We start from the raw sequence: 7,591 nt of genomic DNA on the forward strand, positions 1-7,591 counted from the left end.
TCAGGTTTTTTCTGGTCCATCTTGCTTTTTTTCTTGCCCATCTTGGGGGGATTTTCTGTGATTTTTCTGGGTTTTTTGAGGATCTTGTCCTTGCCCATCTTGGTTTTTTTTTTTTTGCGTTTTTTCCTGCCAGTCTCGGGTTTTTGTTCTTGGTTTTTTTCTGGGTTTTTCCTTGCCCATCTTGGGATTTTTTTTCCGTTTTTTTTTCCTGGTTTATTTTTCCTGGTTTTTCCTGCGTTTTTTCTGGTTCATCTTGTGGGGGTTTTTTGGGATTCTTCTTGCCCATCTGGTTTTCTGTGGGAGTTTTCTGTGTTTTTTCTTGCCCATCTTGGGGTTTTTTTCTGGGTATTCTCGCCCATGTTTGGTTTTTTTCCTTGGTTTTTTCTGGGTTTTCCTTGCCCACCTTGGGGGTTCTTCCGGTTTCTTTTTCCTGGTTTTTTTTTTTTTTCTGGGTTTTTTCTGGGCTATTCTTGCCCATCTTGGTTTTTTTTCCTGGTTTTTTCTTGCTCATCTTGGGGTTTTTAGCTTTTTTTCCCGGGTTTGCTCTTGCCCCTCTTGAGATTTTTTCCCTGGGATTGTTCTGGGTTTTTTCTTGATTTTTTTCTTCCCCATCTTGCAGTTTTTTTCCTGGATTTTTGTGGGGTTTCTTTGTTGCCCATTTTGGGGTTTATTCTGCTTTTTTCTGGGTTTTTCTTGCCCATCTTGGGTTTTTTTACTGGGTTTTTTGGGCCTTTTCTTGCCTATCTTGGAGTATTTTTCTGGGTTTTTACTTGGCCGGGACCAAAAAAAAAAAAAACAGCCAGGGTGGAAGGCAGCTGGGGATTTTTTATTCTCAATTTAACAATGAGTTGCAAAACCTGAAAAGCAAAAGTCATATACACAAGGTTAAATCCAGTCAGCATGCGCTCACACACGCAGAGACGAACAGACAGACACAGCCACGTGCTCTCACACACACTCCTTCTTACACGCTCACTGTGGCCCTTCTCTGAGATGCTGAAGAAGGTGCTTTGACACATCTTCTGGCTGCCGCTCCTTGAGCTAAATGGCAGATCCTGGGGAAATCAGCAGCCTCGGGGACCTGTGAGACAACAGGAAGGGTCAACAAGTGGCTATCTGACAGCTAGGACTTGTCCCCACTCTGGACTGATGAATTTTCTACCCAAAATCCCACAAAAGACAGATGAACAGTAAAGTTGTTATAACTGTTCTACCTAACTGTGACTATGTGCCAGGGCAGGGCAGCTCCGATCATAAGTGGTACAGTCTACACACAATATAAGCTGACGCATACAGTGTAAGTGTACACAGAGTGTAAGTACACACAATATAAGGCGACATGCTTACATGCAGTGTAAGTACAGACAATAAAAGGCGATGCACTTACATTGCATGTACCTATGCTGGCTTATACTGTACGTACTTATACTGTATGTAAGTACATACAATATAAGCCAACATAGGAACATACAATATAAACCACGACTTAAGAAAACTCTCTGGAAGATTACTTATTGAGCCCTGTATCCTTTGAGAAGATGGAACCTATAGAACTACTGCAGTCACGTGAGGAGGGTGTAAGATGCTCCCTCTAGAAGTTCAAGAAAATGGAAAAAAACCCACTACCAAAGCTGATAGTGAGAAGGAAGATGGATGAGAACATCTTGTCCCTGTGAGACATTCCTGTCTCAAAGAGTAAAAATGTAAAGATGCTGGAATAAGAGATATCCGGCAAGGAATGTGAGTAGAACATGGCACAGAAGAGAGCCGATAAAGCATTGAGATGTAACAAAGGCCTATGCCGTGGAAGACAATGGACACACACACCATAACATAGACACAGATGACATAACACAGAGACAAGTTGCAACTGCTTGGCACTTTCCCTTTAGGGACCCGAGAGTCCTAGCACAAGACGAGCCAGAGGCCAATGAGGCCAAGGGAAAGGAAGCCCTATGACAACAGCACGTGATGATGAAATGCAACTCATTAAAGGAAGTTAGGGCCAAAGCAGTTAGGAGGATGCTCGAGAGGCTCAGCAAGCCTAGAGAAGGAAGCGGACTGCCAGGTGACTGCGGCTACAGCTCCGGACCTGAAGGCAAGCTCCATGGGGGAAAGAGCCGTGACGACTTCAAGTCGAGGAAGGCAGATGACGCAAAGTTCACGAGAATGTGGAGATGGGTAGGAACTGCCCTGCCCGGCAAAGGCTCTGGTGAGGCTGAGGAGAAACCCTCTCCCTTTACTTCCAGGGAGCCTGTCCCACTACAGACCTCTCCGCTAAGCTGACATCAGATTGCCTCCTGTGATAGTAAAGGCTTTTCCCCTTCTCCCAACCACTGGCCCCGACACTTAGCTTTTGGAAGACAAGCAGACAAAATCCATCCTCGGTCGGACGTGGACGTTGAGACGTTCTCAATGTGTGCGCTTCGGTGCTGCCGCTTCCAAGCTGTGGCTACAAGCCTGCCCAGGGTACCTAAGGCAAAACAGAAAACGTGACTATTGCCCTCAAAAACAGTAATCCCCGGGACTCCTTCGCACCCCTGCCCCAGCTCACCTCAAGTCTTGATTTGACTCCAGAGGCCGCCTGGAAGATACCTGCAAAAAGAAAATGTACACACTTAGCATGCTGCTGCATAACGCTCACCTAGGAATCAGCCCGCCTAAACTCCGAGTCACCTGCCCTCCTCTCTTCCCCGGCATGCCTAGGGCAGCGACAGCACCTGCAAAGAAACAAAGCAGAAAAGCATGCTGAGATACTGTGAAAACACAACCTCCCAACCCTGACAAGTATGCCACACTGATACCTTAAGCTTGAACCCACCTGGCATGGGCATGCTGGGCTAGGATAGATGGCAAGCAGTCCATCTAAAATAAAAAGAGGAATAATACATACCTAGAGCTGCACCAGAAACTGAGACCTCAGCAATAACAACTGTTTCGGTACCCTACTGAATGCTCACCTTGCCCACTCAGCCTTGACAGCTGCTCTCTGCCTTGACTTCCTAAAAATAAAGACAAAGAGCAGAGCTGCAGCAGCCACAATTTATGCTTCCTCTGCAGAGACAAACAGTGACTGACCTTCACAGGGGAATCCCCTCACCCAGAATGGGGGGCTCTGCCCTGGATTTATCCTTCTGCAACTAAAAGAAAGTTAGGATGAAAGTGAAAGGGCTGCAGGATAACTTATGGACTCCACGTATCCTGTGTCCATCTACAAATCCCATCTAGAATCCAACTACACATTACAAATTCCAAGTCCCTGAGACTTCTCATATTGCAGCAGGGCAGAACAGCAGCTCCAGCACAAATGTGTGCAGACACCCGTGACACAGGACAGACAAGACGTGACAAACACTGGGGACACAACAGGAACGGAAATCTCTTAGCAAGGAAAATGGCTGCAAGGACTGAGAGAATGCAAAAGAAGAAGAGTTGAAGCTGATGGCGAGCTGATGAGGCTCAGAGAACCCTGGAGGAAGAAGATGCAAACAGAATGATTTATTCCAAAAACTGCAAAGATGGATGCCCGAGAATCCTACAGTCAGAATCCTCTCCCTAACCTCACATCCTTACAAGTCCTACTCTGCTATAATGGATCATTGCGCACAATGGCTGTCCGTACAGGTCAGAACAAGACATGACAAGACATTTGACTGGACGCTTCTAAAGAGAGATGCATTTCTGATGCCTGTGTGAGCTCCCCAGTCAAAAGATCTATGGCATGGGTGCCAGGGCAAGGAACGCTGAGATCACGGATGCTAGGAAAGGTTTCTGAGAGGCCCCTCACAGGGCTAAGATAAGAGACATGAGATATCCAGGAAAACACACAATACACAAGTGACACAAGACACACCAGGACTGCTCTGCCCTGCTGCGCACCTCAGCACTGTGACCAAAAGGGAGACTTTGCTTTCATGGGGCCTAAGGGGCAACATCTTGGCTAACCTCATTGCCAGAGCCAACTCAGACCCCCACCTCAGGGAGTCCTGACAAAGCACCCCACGTTCATCCCCTCTGAGGGTTGCAGCCCTCTACTTATCTCTCAGACATCTGGGGATGCCTGTGTCAGGTGCAAAGAAAGGCCACCTCGTCACCTGGTAAGGTCCTGCTGGCACCGGGCTGGTGTCTCTCAGACAGCTAGATTAAAGAGAACCAAACATCAGTGCCTGACCTTGGCACCGCATCAGCCAAAACCCCACCAGTCTGCTACTCACCGCGCTCCTAGGAATGCCCAGCACCTCCTAACCCTGACCCTCTGCCATGGATGCAATGCATCCACACCTGAAAGAAAGTTAGAACATATGTCACACACCTCCACAATAACTTTAACTTTCAAGCTGGAAACACCTTATGTAAACCTAGGAATAGCACCTAGTGCCCAAGTAGAGCCCACATTCAAATTTCAACTCCCCAGGCTTGTCCCATTGCAGCACGCCATGCGGCAGGGCAGAACAGCTCCGGCACAAATACCTGCAGACACCCGTGACACAGAACGTGACAAACAGGGGGACACCAAACACAACACATCATGCTTGTGGTGAGGGCCTCGAGGGAAGAGGGCAAAAGGGACCCCAAAGACACACTAGGGAACACAGCACACCAGACAACAGGATACAGACCGGAGCTGTTCTGCACTGCCCGCCTGAAAGCTGCCATCAAAAGAAGAGCCTCTCCCTTTAGCTGTCCTAACAGGCCCTTGGAGAAGAATGCTTTTCCCTCTGCTGCTTTTTAACTCTGCCCCAAGAACTCCCAACCTGCTACACTCCCATCTCCAGGCCGTGGCCCCCAACTTATCTTTTGGATGATTGGTGAGGGGAATCCACGCTGCACCTGAAATGAGTCTGCCTCGGAGGGCTCTGTGATGGCCTGTTAGCCTCCCAGTCAGCTACAATAAAGAAAACCAAAACCAAAGTATGAGTTCAGACTTATGTGGGCCAAATCCCAGCAAGGCAGCTACTTGCCCTTTCCTGAGCGTGCCTGGCTCCCTCAGGCTCCAGCTTCATCCTGATTCCAAGGCTGTGGCCTTCCATAGGAGTGGCACCTGGCTTAGAGAAAGGCAAAGTTAAATGGCATTGCTGTGAGTGCAGTGGATGACCTTGTGTGCTCTAAGACATGGCAATGCCTCTGCTAGGCTTCTGAACAGCCTTGTGTTGGGGGGGCCCTCAAATAAACAAATAAACACCCTTTCTCACCCTGCTGCCTGCAAACCCCCTCCCAAGAACTCCTTACTGGATACCTGATCACCCTCCCTCTCCCAGTCACCATCGTCAACTCACCTGAAGCCTCAATCCCAAACATCATCCTTGACACTGGGCAGATCCCTCTTGTGACACGATGAATCTGCTGAAAAATTGTTGTGCTTCAGAGCTGAGCAATAACAACCACTTCTCTCTGCTGCTCACCTTGGCTGCTGGTATCCAGAGTTACTTCCTAAAAAGAAAGACAAAGAACAGTGCTGTAACACAGTCACCATACACACTTCTGCTGCAGAGACAAATGGGGCCTCACCTGCTCAGGGGAATCCCCTCAACGGGACGGGGCCCTCTGGCACAGATTTAATCCATCTCAATCTGAAAAAAAAGGTAGGACAAGAGTCAAACTGTTGCAGGATAACTGAGGAGCTCCAGATATCCTGTGTCCATCTACAAATCCCATCTAGAGTCCAACTACACCCCACATTACACATTCCAAGTCCCCAGGACTTCTCCTATCGCAGCTGGCTATGCCACAGGGCAGAGCAGCCCCGTCCCAAATGTGTGCAGACACCCGTGACACAGGACAGACAGGACAGGACAGACAACGGGGACACAACGGGAACAGAAATCTCTTGGCAAGGAAAATGGCTGCAAGGACTGAGAGAACGCAAAAGGAGATGACCGAGCTGAGACCAATGGTGAGCTGATGAGGCTCAGAGAACCCTGGAGGAAGAAGATGCTAACTGAAGGATTTATTTCAATAACTGCAAAGATCAATGCCTAGGAATCCTATGGTCAGAATCCTCTGCCTGCCCTCACATTTTTTACAAGTCCTAATCCACCATAATGGATCCAGGTGGGGCATAGCTGTCCGGACAGCTCAGAACAAGACCTGACAAGACACCTGACTGGATGCTTCCAAAGAGAAAAGAGAGTCTGATGCCTGTCTGAGCTCCCCAGTCAAAAGTTCTGTGGCCCGGGTGCCAGGCCAAGGAATGCAGAGATCACAGATGCTAACAAGGATGCCAAGGTTTCTGACAGGCCCCCCTAAGGTAAAAGACATGGGATACACAAACAACACATAATGCACAACAGACAAGTGACACGAGACACACCGGGACTGCTCGGCCCTGCACACCGCAGCACTGCGATCAAAAGTGAGACGTGGCTTTTATGGGGCCTAAGGGGCCACTTCATGAACACCCCCCACCTCCAAATTGGACTCAAAAACCCCTCCCGGTAATTCCCAAACCAGCACCATGCCTTCATCCCCTCTGTGGGTCACAGCCCTCTACTTATCTCTCAGACATCTGGGGATGCCGGTCCCTGTCAGGTGCAAAGAAAGGCCACCTCGTCACCTGGGAAGGTCCTGCTGCCACCGGGCTGGTGTCTCTCAGACAGCTAGATTAAAGAGAACCAAACATCAGTGCCTGACCTTGGCACCGCATCGGCCAAAACCCCACCACTCTGCTACTCACCGCGCTCCTAAGAAGGCCCAGCACCTCCTAACCCTGACCCTCTGCCACACACGGAATGCATCTGCACCTGAAAGAAAGTTAGAACTTATGTCAAACAAAACCAGGGTAACTCACAAGCTGCAAACACCTTATGTCAATCTAGGAACAGCATCTAGAGCCCAAGTACACCCCACATTACAAATTTCAACTCCCCAAGGCTTGTCCTACTGCAGCAGGCCATGGGCAGGGCAGAACAGCTCCAGCACAAACGTGTGCACACACCCGTGACAGAGAACGTGACAAACAGGGGGGACAAGAAACACGACACATCATGCTTGTGGTGAGGGCCTCAAGGGGAGAAGGCAAAAGGGACCCCAAAGACACACTAGGGAACACGGCACACCGGACAACACCAGACAGACCAGAGCTGTTCTGCACTGCCCGCCTGACATCTGCCATCAAAAGTAGAGCCTCGCCCTTTAGCTGTCCTAAGAGGCCCTTGGAGAAGATTGCTTTTTCCACTGCCAATTTTTAAATCTGGCACAAGAACTCCCAACCTGATACACTCCCATCTCCAGGCCGTGGCACCCGACTTATCTTTTGGATGATTGGTGATGGGAATCCACGCTGCACCTGAAATGCGTCTGCCTCGGAGGGCTCTGTGATGGCCTGTGAGCCTCTCGGTCAGCTGCAATAAAGAAAACCAAAACCAAAGTATACGTCCAGAGTTATGTGGGCCAAATCCCAGTAATGCAGCTACTTGCCCTTTCCTGAGTGTGCCTGGCTCCCTCAGGCTCCAGCTTCATCCTGATTCCAAGGCTGTGGCCTTCATTAGGGGTGGCACCTGGGTTAGAGAAAGGCAAAGTTAAATGGCATTGCTGTGAGTGCAGTGGATGACCTTGTGTGCTGCAAGACATGGCAATGCCTCTGCTAGGCTTC

At 49.2% G+C, this 7,591-nt stretch overlaps 1 long non-coding RNA gene across 1 annotated transcript; it reads right to left on the reverse strand.

Moving 5' to 3' along the window:
• Nucleotides 1-2,649: 2,649 nt before the first annotated feature.
• On the reverse strand, nt 2,650-3,157 carry LOC131086071 (uncharacterized). Its single transcript, XR_009114710.1, has 3 exons — nt 2,961-3,157; nt 2,822-2,865; nt 2,650-2,720 (listed from the first exon to the last, which is right to left on the reverse strand). It is a non-coding gene; the product is annotated as an uncharacterized LOC131086071 (long non-coding RNA).
• Nucleotides 3,158-7,591: the final 4,434 nt, after the last annotated feature.

This window comes from Melospiza georgiana, chromosome 8 (genome assembly GCF_028018845.1).
Source record: "Melospiza georgiana isolate bMelGeo1 chromosome 8, bMelGeo1.pri, whole genome shotgun sequence".
In the NCBI taxonomy this organism is placed as follows: Eukaryota; Metazoa; Chordata; class Aves; order Passeriformes; family Passerellidae; genus Melospiza; species Melospiza georgiana.